Source organism: Sphaeramia orbicularis, chromosome 20 (genome assembly GCF_902148855.1).
Source record: "Sphaeramia orbicularis chromosome 20, fSphaOr1.1, whole genome shotgun sequence".
Taxonomy (NCBI): Eukaryota; Metazoa; Chordata; class Actinopteri; order Kurtiformes; family Apogonidae; genus Sphaeramia; species Sphaeramia orbicularis.
This window is the reverse complement of record NC_043976.1, coordinates 15,303,863-15,322,524: the sequence shown is the minus strand read 5'-3', so window position 1 is coordinate 15,322,524 and position 18,662 is coordinate 15,303,863. Positions and strand designations below refer to the sequence as shown.

Here is an 18,662-nt window from a genome sequence, read left to right as displayed (position 1 = left end):
GTTTTTGGCTTCATACTGTGGGTGTTCTGAAGCTATGCCATCACTTTATGCTTTTGTATCAAAAAGGGTTTTCCTGTGATAAGCATACAAATGATTTGTCTAGACATGAAACGCTGAACTCAACTTTATGGTAACACTTTATAATAAGTACACACTATGAAGCATTAGTTAAGCATTAACAAATACTGTATTCATCATTTATAAAGCATATTTCTGACATTAATACTCATTAATATATGGTTTATAAGCACAGATATAATGGTTTTGCTCATCATTAATAAGAACATTAGTTAAGCATTAACAAATACTGAATTCATCATTTATAAAACATATTTCTGACACAAATACTCCTTAATATATGGTTTATAAGCACAGTTTTAAATGTTTTACTCATCATTAATAAGAACATTAATTAAGCATTAACAAATACTGAATTCATCATTTATAAAACATATTTCTGACACAAATACTACTTAATATATTGTTTATCAGCACAGTTATAATAGTTTTACTCCTCATTAATAAGCTCATCTACAATGTGCTTAATAATTGTATTTTCATACTTTATAAATTATGGATTCAGCATTTACAAATTTAGTATTGTGTCACTTACAAACCAGTTATGATGTGCATTTATGCTCGCACATACACTATTCAGACATGTACTAATGGTTAGTGAATATTTTAGTGGGTATTTTATACTAACTCACACATTTATTTTCCAATAGATGTCCTATAAACAGTTATTAATACAGGAATTCATTATTTCAGGCAGTTATAAAGCACTTACTACTCATTAATTAAGTCTATGGTGTGAGCTCATCTAAAGTGTGCACTATCTATACCACAGGTGTCAAACATACGGCCCGGGGGCCAAAACCGGCCCACCAAAGTTTCTAATCCGGCCCACGGGATGAATTTACAAAGTATAAGTTAGGCCATCAAAGCCAAAAATAATATCATGGTAACCTATAAATAATGACAACACCAATTTTTTTCTCTTTGATTCAGTGCAAAAACATTAATTATAAAAATATTTACATTAAGAAACTATTCTTTAACAATAAAATGTGAATAACCTGAACAAATATGAAATGCCTATAGAAAATTAAGTGCAATTTTAACAATATTTTACCTATTACTAAATGTTTTGTGCCTTTGTAAATCTGATCTGTAATGCGCATGTATAAATGATAAGTTTAGGCATAATATTGATAAAATTTCAGGTTATTAACATCCTTTTTGTTTGGATAGTTTGTAAATGTAAATATTGGCATAACTGAATGTTATTTTTTGCACTAAAACAATTTGGAGTTATTTATTGCCTATCATACTATTATTTTACTGGTGTGGCCCACTTCAGATTAAACTGGGCTGAATATGGCCCCCAGAAGAAAATTAGTTTGACACCCCTGATCTATGCCATATAAAGCATTTACAAACTAGAAGCACTCGGAGAGCGCAGACCTCCGCCAAGGCTGATCAGTGGCCCCCCCCGTGGGCCCCCCCACGCCAAGGAAGTTATGTTTTTGCCAGGGTTTGTTTGTTTGTTTGTCTGTCCGTTAGTGTGCAACATAACTCAAAAAGTTATGGACAGATTTTGATGAAATTTTCAGGGTTTGTTGGAAATGGGCCCCCCCGTGGGCCCCCCCACCCCCGATCACCACCAAAATTTAATCATTTCTTCCTTATCCCATTTCCAACAAACCCTGAAAATTTCATCAAAATCTGTCCATAACTTTTTGAGTTATGTTGCACACTAACGGACAGACAAACAAACAAACAGACAGACAAACAAACAAACAAACCCTGGCGAAAACATAACCTCCTTGGCGGAGGTAATGAGATTTAAAGGTTGGAAATGTCTAAAGACTCACAAAAATCAGAGTTATTCTAACAAAGGAAAGACACAGCACGTGGGATTATCAAACAAACTGCATGACTGAATGATGAATGATTATGAATGATTAATAGAACTTTTAGAACTGTGCTTATAAACTATATATTAATGAGTATTTATGTCAGAAATATGCTTTATGAATGATGAATTCAGTATTTGTTAATCCATAACTAATGTTCTCATTAATGATGAGCAAAACCATTATAACTGTGCTTATAAACCATATATTAATGAGTATTTATGTCAGGAATATGCTTAATGAATGATGAATTCAGTGTTTGTTAATGCTTAACTAATCTGCTTATTAATGATGAGTAAAACATTTATAACTGTACTTATAAACCATATATGAATGAGTATTTATGTCAGAAATATGCTTTACAAATGATAAATTCAGTATTTGTTAATCCATAACTGATCTGCTTATTAATGATGAGTAAAACATTTATAACTTTGCCCTTTCATGGATACTGGTCACTACAGTGGACAGTTCTTCTCCAGCTCTTCTCTTATATATTCATGGGTTTTGTTGTTTTAGTTCCATATCAGCCAACACAGTGGACGCTTATGCATCATCCCATAATACACTGTAATTCATACCATTACTGTAACTTTGCAGATCAGGTTAATAAACCTGATCTGCAGTAACATGTGTTAAATCAGTTGCTAATTGTTATTAGACTGTAATCAACAGTTTTCTTAATCAAAAAGGTTTTTTTTTTTGCATATTGTCTGTATTAAGTTAGTAATAACTAGTATTACAGGGTGTCCCATAAGTCTCCATACATAGGAAAAATAAACGTTTCTTGACATAAACCATTTTTATTTCTATAATATGCTCTATATGACTGCCATTTTGTCGGGAACACATTTCAATGCATGTCCTCCACTGCTGAAGAACTATAAAGAAGAAATATAAAGAAATACATGTTAGAACCATATATGTATGGAACGTATTATGTCTCCTATGTATGGAGACTTATGGGACACCCTGTAGAATATGTTAAAATGTGAGAAAACATCAGATTAGCTGCATGACAAATGTTTTTATTTCATAGTTTTCACGCAGTTTATCACTTTCTGATGATGGATTTTGAATACATGTTTTTTTGCTTCAAAAACTGGTTTCCAGCTGTGTAGACATTTTTGTAACTCCATGAAAAATAGATTCATAAAAAAATTTCAATCGCATTGTTTTTTTGGTTTTTTTTTTCATGCCTAAAGAGGAATAAAAACACTCAGGGAAAAAACTCAACTAAAGTTCTCATAATTCATGCATGAAAGGGTTATAAACCATATATGAATGAGTATTGATGTCAGAAATATGCTTTATAAATGATGAATTCAGTATTTGTTAATCCATAACTAATGTTCTCATTAATGATGAGCAAAACCATTATAACTGTGCTTATAAACCATATATTAATGAGTATTTATGTCAGGAATATGCTTAATGAATGATGAATTCAGTGTTTGTTAATGCTTAACTAATCTGCTTATTAATGATGAGTAAAACATTTATAACTGTACTTATAAACCATATATGAATGAGTATTTATGTCAGAAATATGCTTTATAAATGATAAATTCAGTATTTGTTAATCCATAACTGATCTGCTTATTAATGATGAGTAAAACATTTATAACTTTGCCCTTTCATGGATACTGGTCACTACAGTGGACAGTTCTTCTCCAGCTCTTCTCTTATATATTCATGGGTTTTGTTGTTTTAGTTCCATATCAGCCAACACAGTGGACGCTTATGCATCATCCCATAATACACTGTAATTCATACCATTACTGTAACTTTGCAGATCAGGTTAATAAACCTGATCTGCAGTAACATGTGTTAAATCAGTTGCTAATTGTTATTAGACTGTAATCAACAGTTTTCTTAATCAAAAAGGTTTTTTTTTTTGCATATTGTCTGTATTAAGTTAGTAATAACTAGTATTACAGGGTGTCCCATAAGTCTCCATACATAGGAAAAATAAACGTTTCTTGACATAAATCATTTTTATTTCTATAATATGCTCTATATGACTGCCATTTTGTCGGGAACACATTTCAATGCGTGTCCTCCACTGCTGAAGAACTATAAAGAAGAAATATAAAGAAAAACATGTTAGAACCATATATGTATGGAACGTATTATGTCTCCTATGTATGGAGACTTATGGGACACCCTGTAGAATATGTTAAAATGTGAGAAAACATCAGATTAGCTGCATGACAAATGTTTTTATTTCATAGTTTTCACGCAGTTTATCACTTTCTGATGATGGATTTTGAATACATGTTTTTTTGCTTCAAAAACTGGTTTCCAGCTGTGTAGACATTTTTGTAACTCCATGAAAAATAGATTCATAAAAAAATTTCAATCGCATTGTTTTTTTGGGTTTTTTTTTCATGCCTAAAGAGGAATAAAAACACTCAGGAAAAAAACTCAACTAAAGTTCTCATAATTCATGCATGAAAGGGTTATAAACCATATATGAATGAGTATTCGTGTCAGAAATATGCTTTATAAATGATGAATTCAGTATTTGTTAATCCATAACTAATGTTCTCATTAATGATGAGCAAAACCATTATAACTGTGCTTATAAACCATATATTAATGAGTATTTATGTCAGGAATATGCTTTATGAATGATGAATTCAGTATTTGTTAATGCATAACTAATGACTTTATTAATGATGAGTAAAACATTTATAACTGTACTTATAAACCATATATTAATGAGTATTTATGTCAAAAATATGCTTTATAAATGATGAATTCAGTATTTGTTAATGCATAACTAATGAGCTTATTAATGATGAGTAAAACATTTATAACGGTACTTATAAACCATATATTAATGAGTATTTATGTCAAAAATATGCTTTATAAATGATGAATTCAGTATTTGTTAATGCATAACTAATGAGCTTATTAATGATGAGTAAAACATTTATAACGGTACTTATAAACCATATATTAATGAGTATTTATGTCAAAAATATGCTTTATAAATGATGAATTCAGTATTTGTTAATGCATAACTAATGACTTTATTAATGATGAGTAAAACATTTATAACTGTACTTATAAACCATATATTAATGAGTATTCATGTCAGAAATATGCTTTATAAATGATGAATTCAGTATTTGTTAATGCATAACTAATGACTTTATTAATGATGAGTAAAACATTTATAACTGTACTTATAAACCATATATTAATGAGTATTCATGTCAGAAATATGCTTTATAAATGATGAATTCAGTATTTGTTAATGCATAACTAATGAGCGTATTAATGATGAGTAAAACATTTATAACTGTACTTATAAACCATATATTAATGAGTATTTATGTCAAAAATGTGCTTTATAAATGATGAATTCAGTGTTTGTTAATGCTTAACTAATGCTTCATAGTGTGTACTTATTATAAAGTGTTACCAACTTTACTCCTCTCCAGTCATGGGATCAGATATTATTAAGGGTTAGACGTACTCGCAGCCATAATTTGAACCATTTTAATGGTGTTTTCTGACAATGTAATATCAGCTCATAACATATAGAGTCCCAATGTGGACACTTTAATCCAGAGCTTTTGCAGAAACCCAAGTGCGTGCATTTTTAGCACGGGTGGTCCCAGTGAAGATTTAAAATGTAATATACTGTAGGAAGTTGTTTCAGCAGTTAGAGCAGCTGCAGTATTAATGCTTTACCCGCTCATAATGGTCATGTTTAATCTTGTAAAAGTAAATTAGCTGTCGAGGCCCATTTGTAATGAGCTGGTAAAATCAATTACTGATGCGGGCTTTCATTTCTGAAATTCAATTTCGATAGAAACGCGAATGAGAGTATGTGTTTGTGCTTATGTATGTCTTTACACGCCGTATTCATATCTCCGAGCATTGTGGAGTGACATTCCAATTAGTGGCCAGTGAATCGTGAGCTGTTATGGTCCTTCATAGGGCTGCCAAGCACGTGCCCAAACCGAACGCCTTGAGCCAAATCGAGACAACAGCCCTCAATGATGTTACTCCGAGCAACTGCTCAGCTGCCAACATGCCAAGAAGTCTACTTAAAAATCTTCCTGTGGGGGTATCAGACTTTACTGATGTGGCTGGAATAGTGCACAGGTCAACAGATGTTTAGGTGCCAATTTAACAAGATAGGTCTTTCTAGAAATAAGTGATGAAATTCTGGGGAAATAATGGTCGTGCCCAAAAACTCCCAGTTCGCTCTGAGACTGTAAATAGCAAAGGTATTAAGGAGCAAGTAAAACATGTGTCCGTGTGTGACAGGGATATTGATAGTGTTTAATAATGGAGGAGCGTAAAAGAACGGCGATTGATCATATGCGTGAAGCTTTTCGATTGGGTTCTGTCAGGTACCACTCAGACGTGTATGTGTACGGTGGAAAATCAAGAGGAAAAAAAAAAGAAATCTAAAAGAACACCATTAGACTATATGGTCAATTTTCTCCTTTCAAAAGAAATTCTCATTTCTACATGACATGCGGTACATGCAGAGTGCCCTGTGGTTGACAGCCATTCATTACCTCTAATAGGCCTTCCTCCCATTTCCAGCAGACCTCCTGTAGCCTATGTACAGTACGCTAGTCTAGCGCATGACAGAATGACAATGAGCTCCAGTCTCACAATGTTAAGCACTAGATGCGCTGAGACCGTCACATTATTTTCCTATATGGTGATGTGTTCTAGCTAATAAAATGTCGCTCTGTTGTAGAAATGGTTGGAGGATGCTATTAAAAATGTGTCTAATGTGCCAGCGCAAATGCTGAAAGGCAGCAATAAAGAAAAAAGAGTCTTCTACTTGACATTGTGGATGACACATCAATATCGATACACGCTGCTACGTAGCCGTGCTAACTCTATACGCTCATTAATTACGTTGTGTTTCATCCATAAATCTTCTAACTTGGTGTTTAAGGCAGTAATTGAATCATGAATGAAATGATTGAATGAAAATTTGTCACTGTACAAAGTTATAAACGGTACTATATAGATCAGGGGTGTCAAACTCATTTTAGTTCAGGGGCCATATGCAGATAAATTTGATCTGAAGTGGGCCGGATTAGAAAAATAATAACAGAATAACCTATAAATAATGACAACTCCAAATTTTTGTCTTTGTTTTAGTGCAAAAAAACCCATTAAATTATGAAAATACTTACTTTTAGAAACTATCCCAAAAAAAAAAAAACTGAAAAAACTGAAATTTTAATTGAAAAACTTAAGAAAATTTAGTGCAATTTTAACAATATTATTCCTCAACTTCTCATTTGTTCATGTGCATTATGGATCAGATCTACAAAGACACTAAACCCTATGCGCTGAGACCGTCACATTATTTTCCTATATGGTGATGTGTTCTAGCTAATAAAATGTCGCTCTGTTGTAGAAATGGTTGGAGGATGCTATTAAAAATGTGTCTAATGTGCCAGCGCAAATGCTGAAAGGCAGCAATAAAGAAAAAAGAGTCTTCTACTTGACATTGTGGATGACACATCAATATCGATACACGCTGCTACGTAGCCGTGCTAACTCTATACGCTCATTAATTACGTTGTGTTTCATCCATAAATCTTCTAACTTGGTGTTTAAGGCAGTAATTGAATCATGAATGAAATGATTGAATGAAAATTTGTCGCTGTACAAAGTTAGAAACGGTACTATATAGATCAGGGGTGTCAAACTCAGTTTAGTTCAGGGGCCATATGCAGATAAATTTGATCTGAAGTGGGCCGGATTAGAAAAATAATAACAGAATAACCTATAAATAATGACAACTCCAAATTTTTGTCTTTGTTTTAGTGCAAAAAAACCCATTAAATTATGAAAATACTTACTTTTAGAAACTATCCCAAAAAAAAAAAAAACTGAAAAAACTGAAATTTTAATTGAAAAACTTAAGAAAATTTAGTGCAATTTTAACAATATTATTCCTCAACTTCTCATTTGTTCATGTGCATTATGGATCAGATCTACAAAGACACTAAACCCTATGCGCTGAGACCGTCACATTATTTTCCTATATGGTGATGTGTTCTAGCTAATAAAATGTCGCTCTGTTGTAGAAATGGTTGGAGGATGCTATTAAAAATGTGTCTAATGTGCCAGCGCAAATGCTGAAAGGCAGCAATAAAGAAAAAAGAGTCTTCTACTTGACATTGTGGATGACACATCAATATCGATACACGCTGCTACGTAGCCGTGCTAACTCTATACGCTCATTAATTACGTTGTGTTTCATCCATAAATCTTCTAACTTGGTGTTTAAGGCAGTAATTGAATCATGAATGAAATGATTGAATGAAAATTTGTCACTGTACAAAGTTATAAACGGTACTATATAGATCAGGGGTGTCAAACTCATTTTAGTTCAGGGGCCATATGCAGATAAATTTGATCTGAAGTGGGCCGGATTAGAAAAATAATAACAGAATAACCTATAAATAATGACAACTCCAAATTTTTGTCTTTGTTTTAGTGCAAAAAAACCCATTAAATTATGAAAATACTTACTTTTAGAAACTATCCCAAAAAAAAAAAAACTGAAAAAACTGAAATTTTAATTGAAAAACTTAAGAAAATTTAGTGCAATTTTAACAATATTATTCCTCAACTTCTCATTTGTTCATGTGCATTATGGATCAGATCTACAAAGACACTAAACACTGAGGAACAGGCAGAAAAATTGTTAAAATTGTGCTTAATTTTCTTTAGACAATTCAGGTTGTTCATATTTGTTCAGGTTATTCACATTATATTGTTACAGGATAGTTTGTAAATGTAAATATTTTCATAATTTAATGTTATTTTTTGCACTAAAACAAAGAAAAAAAAATAAGTTGTTAATTTTAGATTTCTTTGGCTTAATTGAAGATTATTTTTACTTAATTGAAGATTTTTTCTTTTGTTTAATTGAAGATTTTTTTTTAACTTAATTGAAGATTTTTTTTGGCTTAAATCAAGATTTTTTTTTATTCAATTGAAGATTTTTGGTTTTTTTGGCTTAATTCAAGATTGTTTTTACTTAATTGAAGATTTATTTTTGGCTTAATTAAAGCCTTTTTTTAACTTAATTGAAGATTTTTTTGGCTTAATTGAAGATTTTTTTTTTTTAACTTAATTGAAGATTTTTTTTTTTTGGCTTAAATCAAGATTTTTTTTTACTTACTTGAAGATTTTTTTTTTTTTGCTTAATTCGAGATTTTTTTTTACTTAATTGAAGATTTTTTGTTGTTTTTTGCCTTAGTTGAAGATTTTTTTTTTACTTAATTAAAGATTTTTTTAACTTTATTGAAGATTTTTTTGGCTTGATTGAAGATTGTTTTTTTTTAACTTAATTGAAGATTTTTTTTGGCTTAAATCAAGATTTTTTTTTTACTTAATTGAAGATTTTTTTTTTTTGGCTTAATTCAAGATTTTTTTTTACTTAATTGAAGAATTTTTTTTGGCTTAATTCGAGATTTTTTTTTGGCTTAAGTAAAGATTTTTTTTAACTTAATTGAAGATTTTTTTGGCTTAATTCAAGATTTTTGTTTACTTAATTGAAGATTTTTTTGGCTTAATTCAAGATTTTTTTTTTTTATTTAATTGAAGATTTTTTTTTGGCTTAAATCAAGATTTTTTTTTTTTTACTTAATTGAAGATTTGTTTTTTTTTTTGGCTTAATTCAAGATTTTTTTTTACTTAACTGAAGTTTTTTTTTTGGCTTAATTTGAGATTTTTTTTTAACTTAATTACAGATTTTTTTTGGCTTAATTCAAGATTTTTTTTACTAAATTGAAGATTTTTTTTTTTTTTTTGGCTTAATTCAAGATTTTTTTCCTTAATTCAAGCTAATTTTTTATTTTTTGCTTAATTCAATTCAAGACTCTGGAATTTTTGCACTTGGCAAAAACATCCCAGGGGCTGAACTGGACCCATTTGGCCCCCGGGCCGCATGTTTGACACCCCTTATATAGATAGATAGAGTCAAACCTCTCATTTACACTACAGTCATTTGCGGTGTCGGAGAAAAGCCATCAGTTAAGCATCAGTTCTTTGAGATTCATCCTTCCAAGACAAACTATTCTTAATTGGTCCTTCGGGATCTTGTCACGAGGCTTGTTGTTTATTGTTCAGCGCTGTAAAACAATAACCCTGACATGTAGTTACTGTTACCTAAATCAGGACCCCAAATGAGTCCGGGGACCGAGCTGAAACTACAGGGGAATGTCAAACCATCATGTACTTGTTAGTAAGTAATTTGTTTGATTTTATTACTCACACAAGTGGAAATCATTCCGGTTGAGCAAAGTGATACGGATTTCCACTTCCATTCATCAGCGGTACACTACATCTTATAGGTTGTCTGCTGCCTTTTCATCATGGGAGACAATTTAATTTGCAGTTAAAGCTACAAACACAGAATGGAAAATAGAAAAGATCTAATTGTGAGGATGAAAAAAACTGATTGAGGAACAACCTAGTATTATATCAAATAGAAGATAATATCAGATATAAGTGGAAATTACTTTCATTGGATCTTCATGTGCAATAATATATTTTATATACCTGACAGTTATTTATTCATACACTTTACCTCAGTGTTTTTCAGCTTTGGGGTCAAGATGCTATAGGGGGTCACCTGAAATTTCTAGTAATTGATAACAATAAAAATGTACTAATAAAAAATATATGGTGAGTTGAGAGAGACAATCAGAATACATAAAAGACATGACAACTGAAGCTGAAACTGAAGCACTGTGGTACTGTTTATCTTTCAAATGTTCATTGCGGTCGGTTTCAGATGCTGCAGCTCTTTTATAATTCATAACTTCATAATTTAACTTCATAGTCTCTTCACCATTGATTGCGAGTCTTGGATTCATCTGTACGGTTTCCTTTTATCCGTTTTTCTTTTGTTCTGTTCTGTTTTGTTTTATCGTTGTTTTTTGTCTGTTGGGGCCTCTTCCCAGGTCATCATTGTAAATGAGAAGCTGTTCTCAACTGATTTTATCTGGTAAAATAAAATACTAATAAAAATATGCGCAGGGTGTGTCAGCGATGACACGTCAGATTTTAAAGAGTTAAAGGTAAGGCAGTGTTTTTCAACCTTGGGGTCGGGACCCCACGTGGGGTCACCTGGAATTCAAATGGGGTCACCTGAAATTTCTAGTTATTGATTAAAAAATAAATAAATAAATACGGTGACACGGTGGTGCACTGGTTAGCACTCGTGCCTCACAGCAAGAAGGTCCTGGGTTCGATTCCAACACCAGTTGACGGGGGGTGGGACCTTTCTGTGTGGAGTTTGCATGTTCTCCCCGTGTCTGCGTGGGTTCTCTCCGGGTACTCCGGCTTCCTCCCACCATTCAAAGACATGCACTGATAGGTTAATTGGTTAATCGAAATTGCTCATTGGTGTGAATGTGAGTGATGGTTTGTTTCTATATGTTCAGCCCTGCGATGAACTGGCGACTTGTCCAGGGTTTTCCCCGCCTTCGCCCCTATGTAGCTGGGAAAGGCTCCAAGCGACCCCCGTGACCCTAGTGAGGATAAAGCGGGTTCAGAAAATGAATGAATAAATAAATACAAGAGGACAGCTGTAGAATAACTGTCCACTTTAGTGACCAGTGTGCATGAAAGGGTTAACAATAATATGCCTGGACTTATTATTTATACACGTGCCTTACACACAGTGTTCCATAAATATTTAGTAACAGGCAGAATATTGTTAAAATTTTGGAGTTTGGAACTAAAATTTGAACAATTTCTACAATATTCCATCTCTTATTATTAACACAACTACAGATCACAGTGGATCCATAAATGCACAAAACATTTAGTAACAGGCAGAATATTGTTCAAATTGCACATTTCAGGTTGTTCATCTTTGTTTTTATTTATGTATTTATTTGCATTTTATTGTGAAAGAATAGTTTTGTAAATGTAAATATTTTCACAGTGTAATGTTATTTTTTTCACTTCAATTTTTTCTACATAATTTTTCACTAAGAAAATTTGTCGTTGTCATTATTTATGGGTTTATTGCAGTGTTTTTCAACCTTGGGGTCGGGACCCCATGTGGGGTCGCCTGGAATTCAAATGGGGTTGCCTGAAATTTCTAGTAATTGATAAAAGAAAACAAATAAATAAAAAAACCAAAAATGTACTAATAAAAATGTATGGTGAGTTGAGAGAGACAATCATATTCATAAAAGACATGACAACTTCTGAAGCTGAAACTGAAGCACTGTGGTTCTATTTATCTGTCAAATGTTCATTGTGGTCAGTTTCAGATGCTGCAGCTCTTTCATAATTATTACCTCCGCCAAGGAGGTTATGTTTTTGCCAGGGTTTGTTTGTTTGTTTGTTTGTCTGTTTGTTTGTTTGTCTGTCCGTTATTGTGCCACATAACTCAAAAAGTTATGGACAGATTTGGATGAAATTTTCAGGGTTTGTTGGAAATGGGATAAGGAAGAAATGATTACATTTTGGTGGTGATCGGGGGTGGGGGGGCCCACGGGGGGGGCCACTGATCAGCCTTGGCGGAGGTCTGCGCTCTCCGAGTGCTTCTAGTTCATAGTTTGAGTTCTTGTTTGTTCAGTATTAATTGTCAGCCTTGTAAATCCAAGCTGGTCTGACTGTACATATCCTGACCAAGGAAAATAAAATTCTCACTTTGTGTATCCGAAATCCTGATATGTTCTGGAGCACTGATGATGACAAGATGAAATGGTTGTTTAGTTCTAATGTATATAAATTAGCATTATTTGTTTGTAAAGCCTGGAAAAAGTGGCAGATGTGTTTGTTTAAATAGGTCAGTATTTTGTTTTGTTCATATCTTTTGTGCCTATTGTCTGGTATTTGATTTTTGGTGTGTATTTTTGGTGTCTTAGAAGCCCATGTAAGGGTTGGGCATGTTTTTTTATGCAAGACACAATAATAAAAACATTCATTCATTCATTGTGCAGTAATCTACGCCTGGCTGTTCTGCCTCCGTCCATAATAATATACATTATATAGACTAAATGTCATCTAAAATTAACCTTTATTTGAAACATAGCATAGCAAACTATTACAAGATCAAAAACAACTACATTTTAGCCAAAAAAAAAAAAGTCTCTGTTTTGAATGTCTGGGGTAGCCAGAAATTTGTGATGTTAAAATGGGGTCACGGGCCAAAAAAGGTTGGGAACCACTACTTTACCTACTTTTAATTATCAATACTAGCACAAAATACTGAAGAGTGACGCAATTAAACATTCTATGTGCACTTGTGTATGAATAACAATCAAGTCTCTTACGTCAGACATGTATAAAATACTCAGAACAGACAATAAACCTCATAAGCTTTAAATGTACAGTACGTCATTTCTGCTGCTGAAGGATTCTCAGTCCAAACAATAATAAAAGATGTGGTTTGATGACGTCGTCAAGTAGCCTGGGATAATGGGAGTCGTTGTTTTCACCACCGTGAGGGTCTGTCCACTGTGACTCAGGCAGAAATCATGTTTACAGATGAGGTAATGTCAAAGAGAATACAGACAATCATTATTATAATAACTTAGTAATGTATGTAGGCTGTTTTCTCATTACATTTATGACTTATATTTTCATTGTTTTTATATTCTGTTCCAATTAAATAAATATAATGAGAAAGGCCTTAACACTAAAATAAAAATATAGATGGGTGCTTCCATGAAACTGGTGCTAAAAGCAGGACACAGGGCCTAAAAATTCAAACAAGATATAGACTAAAGCACTTTGAGTCTAAAAATAAATATTTACTGAGATAAAAACTATTTTTCAGATATAACACATTTTTCTTTGACGCGCGCATACAAAAATCTGCATGTAACTCTGTAAAAAGGAAAAATTACGCGTTACTATTTTTTCGAATATCTTTTTATTCTCTCACAGGTACATTTTGGGAATCGAAGTAATTATGCAAGGTAAAATGTTTCACAAAAATGACCGCTGTTGCAAAATCACTTGAGATTTTTTTGTGTTTAAATGGGCAGGTTATGCATGTAACGCAAGTGGACACAATGGGTTACGCACGCAACCTGGAATGAGACTGAGATTCATGAAAAACCTGCATGTCTGGATTAGAAAAAAACAGGAATCAATGCACCGTTAAATAGAAAACTACACCTCATAAATTATTAGGCAGATTTTTAAATAATGATAAAGGCAAAGGACTTCTAATACTAATCTAATAAGTAATTATTATCTTATGTAACCAAAATTCTAGAAAAGTTGGGATGTGTTTAAAAAGTAAATAAGTGCTTCTATGAAACAGGACATGGGGCTAAAAATTCAAACACGATGTAGATTAATGTTATGAAATAAGTTTGGAAGCACTTTGGGTCTATTTGAAAAATAAATACTTAATGAGATAAAAGAGAAACTATTTATCAGATAAAATACATTTTTATATTTTTTTAATACAAGAATCTGCATGTAACACGGTAAAAAGGACACAAAAATTCCACGCTAAAATTTTTTCGAATATTTTTTTATTCTCTCACAGGTACATTTTGGGAATCAAACTGATTATGCAAGGAAGAGCGTTTCACAAAAATGACCACTATTGAAAAATCACTTGTGATTTATATGTGCTTAAATGGGCAGGTTCTGTATGTAACATGAGTGGACACGATGGGTTACATACAAAACCTGGAATGAGACTGAGATTCATAAAAAAAACACATCTGGATAAGAAAAACCACTAGGATCGTCAAATTTAACACAGTGTCTATATTTATAGTGGTATATAACACCATTTCAAGCCATGTTTTCAAAATAAAATGCACTGACACATAGGTAGCTTTTCCTGTCCCAATTTTGGTCCTATTTTTGGCCTCAATATTTTATTAAAAACTCATTAATTTTGGGATGGCTGAGAGGATAAAGAGCCAAATTTTTTTTGCACTTATCTGAGGTCATCATTAGGTACATCCTGGGGAGAAATATGTCTAAATTTCTCTTTTATTATTGGGTCTAACAAGCTGGAAAAGTGCTAGATACCAAAATAAACCCAGTTTCGTGGAAAGACCTAGATTTCCATCAAATATATTGGAAACAGTAGTCAATAAAAATATATAACATAAGCCTGGTCATTTTTGATATGCTATTGCCACAGTCTTCTTCTTCTAATTATTATTATTATTATTTTTTTTTATTTAAATCTGTTATAGTGTCCTGAGACCCAGAAATGTGTTTTTGTCCTCTGTAGGGGACAAAAGTTTGACAGTTTTACTTAAAAAATGCTGTCCATTGCAAAGGACGTTCCATTAAAAAATAAAATATTGAAAATAGTTTTTAGAATGTATCTGAAAAAACTGTTGCATTATGCAGTTTCCAGTCAAGATAATTGTTTAATGTAAAAAAAAAAAAAAAAAAAGCTAAAAATTTCACTTTCCTGGGTTTCAATGCTTCAATATTAACTTGCCACGTACACAAGTTGTTCACACTTACGCAACAATTCCACGTTTAAAACCTGACACATAAAACCACAGTTACAGTTGCACATGTCGCTGTTTTGCCAAGGTTTGTTCTGTAACACCAGTATTTATGCGTCATTTTACTTCCTTTCAGTGTTGAGTGGACCAAAATGAAGGTAACATTATTTTGAGAATATTTTACTTAAGGAAAGGTCAGATAAACTCTTAAATAAGTATTTTGTCGTGCCACATTTTAAATCTACTCGGAACAACAAGTTTTATTTGGCTTTTCAAGGTGAACTATCCACTAAAAGCTTAAAGTGCTACACACTTCAGGCCTCCTGCCAGAACACAATGGTAACTTATTCAGTGCAAAATCCAAAAAACTCCTTCATTCGGAACACATTTCCAGACCATTACTACAGAAGCCACGAAGAGCAAAGTCAAACATCTGAAGAAAAATCCATGAATCTGTGTTTTTCTGTTGATTTTGTTGACATTTTATTAATAGTCTAACTGTCCTTTCTTCAGCGTTTTTCAAAACTGCATTTATTTCAAAAAGCACAACACTGCCAAAATGCCAGCAGCAATCTTAAATGATGCAGGAAATTTACTGATTTCTGCCTGTGACAAACACAAAGAACCCCAGGGTTTTATTTAAAATTGATTGTACTCAACTATAATGACTTTCGTCTTCTCTGCTGGTCTATTGAATCCCTTTTAATGTTGAAAACCTCCTCGCTCTTTGTATTTCTCTGTACATACTTCCTGTCTTATCCTAGCTTAAAACTGCATCTTATTATCTCCTAACAAAAGACAATTTACTATCGGATGCGCGGCGCACCACCACACCCACCTGTTTGTGTGTACTTCAGCCGTCGCCCAAGCCACTTGTCACCGAGCACCGTCAAGAGAGATCATCTCGGAATGCAAGAAAACACAATCTGCTTAACTAAATACCCTGGTACTGGAAAGTAATTCAACCACCACAATAGCAGGAGCGAATGCGTGTGGTTCTCACAATGCGTAATCCTTTCTGCTTGACGACCTCCCCTTTTCTTCGTCTTCACTCCCTTTTTCTGTCCTTCTTAAACTTCCCGGGAAGAACAAACACTGGCTCTATTGTCTGGGATTCGCATCTGAACACTGCAGAACACTTAGGGCCTTCATGGCCATGCAAATAGTCACAGCCCGGACATACAAATGGATTTCTATGTCTGCACCCTCTCTTGTTCTTTCTCTGAATTTTGGTGAACAATCCAGCACTTTATTGGAGAGAAGCTGGAGCATGGACTCATGGTAATTCATCTACTGTAAGGCCACTTTTTCTGCTACTGATACGAAGGCAACAGTCTGTTTTTTGACATTCAAGATGAGGAGGCATGTTGTTCCGGCATGCCTCGTCCTGATGTGGTCAAAATTGGTCAAAAATTCGACCTCCGGTTGCAAAATAACTCCAGATTGTTTGTCATCCACACTCCCCCAGTTGTTTACATGCACTAGTTATTATGGTCACTCCAATTACTACAAGTTTGCCACTTTTGAGCCAGCTTTGATTGGACAACCACATAACTAGGGATGGGAATCATTAAGAATTTAACGATTCCGATTCCATAATCAATTCTGCTTATTGAATCGATTCCTTATCGGTTCTCTTATCGATTCTCATTGGGTGAAAGAGAAAAGAGTACAAACAGGTGTGTTTGTATGAACTGTCTTCTATATTTCCATCTGCACAGAAAATATGCCATATACAGTATGTACAATTAATAATAATAGATGACGCCGGGCCTGGTTCAGGGGGGGCAGCGTCGGCGTGCAGTGAAAGTGAAACTAAAGATGCTTTACCAATTCCTCTATTGCCACATGTCCACTACGTCGAACCACTTTGACTCAGCTCGGCTCGTCTCCTGTTGTTGTGCACTTCATTTCCTTTCCCCTGCCTTTGGAAACTTGTATTTGGGTATGACGTTTGTTGCCCGCACCGGAACCGGGCCTGGTGTTCACGCTGCCGCTACATTCACAAGTGTCGCAAAGTAGCGTATCAAATACGTGACATTCCTGTAAATGATTCACATGCTGTGGACAAATGTTTGAACATATTGGAGGGATTTCCCCCTTCTGAAGACATGGAAGCTTTGACAGTGTCCCAGTGGACCTGGTGTCGTCTTTTTAGATCATTTCTGCCTCAACACCATGTTGGCTACGTTCTGACCAAAACAATGCAGCGTACGCGTGACGTCGTCGCACATGCACAACGAAGGCAGAATCGATAAGCAGAATCATTAAGCAGGCAGGCAAACGATACCAAGGAACCAAGCTATTGGGATCCGGTTCTTGATTCCCATCCCTAGTTATTAATCAGTATTGCAAAAAGATACCCCCCCAAACCATTCCCAAAATGTTTCTTTGGCCATCTTATTACTAGATCTTGCAATCCTCCAAATTTGAAGAAAACTGGATAAAAACTGATAAAATTGTGACCCAATGAGCGTGAAAACATGTGCACAATTTTATTGTTATAAGAGAGAAAAATTATTGTACATAATGTTTTGTAACACAATAAATAATTCCTACTCAGCTCCTGTGTCTTTTTTATAACAAAATACACACATCACATTGCTTTTCATTTATTGATCATTTTTGCTGAACAGCTGTTTGATTATCAATTCTTATTTTCAGTATTAAGACAATCAACCATTTTGTTGTGAAAACCCTTCTTTTACAGCCCTTTAATTGTAATAATAGAATGGGAACCTGTTATTTCAGTATTATTATGACTAAATATGCACAACTAGACAGATTTTGGTATGCTCCCTGGCTGCAGAAAATTTGGTAACAATGTGTCAAACGGATGTTTATGTCGAACCGCATGTTTTCAATGGCGCGTTGTTCACCAAAATTCATGTAGTGTCCGTACACCAATATACTTCCATCAATAATATGGCGTATATGCCTTATAGATATATTGTTATAACTTGTTCCCAAATGTTTCTTTCCTCCTGTACCAGGAAGACTTAGTTACAGATCTAACAGAGACGCGACCATGTGGTCAGACAGATTTCCATTCCAATCTTGTAGAGTCCGTACACCATATCAAAATATGTGGGTCTAATTTTATTGTTTCTGTCAATATATGGAATTTTTCAGCACGCATGCTTTGGACACGACATCTATGCAATAAACAATGCATGATTCTCCTGAGTGCTGAAACTGTTGTTTATCTTTGTAGGCATTAAATATGGAGGCTATGAGGCTGTAGTGTCCGTACACCCAATAATTTCTGATTTGACAGGGG

The 18,662-nt window shown here is 33.7% G+C and overlaps 1 protein-coding gene across 1 annotated transcript in view; it reads right to left on the bottom strand.

The window, feature by feature from the left end:
- Positions 1–16,370, bottom strand: part of cdh19 (cadherin 19, type 2) — a 111,485-nt gene extending 95,115 nt beyond the window's left edge. Inside the window, exon 1 of the mRNA XM_030123970.1 lies at positions 16,221–16,370. The gene's annotated coding sequence lies outside the window, so the exon portion shown is untranslated. The remainder of the gene's footprint in view (positions 1–16,220) is intronic.
- Between the last annotated feature and the right edge of the window lie 2,292 nt (positions 16,371–18,662).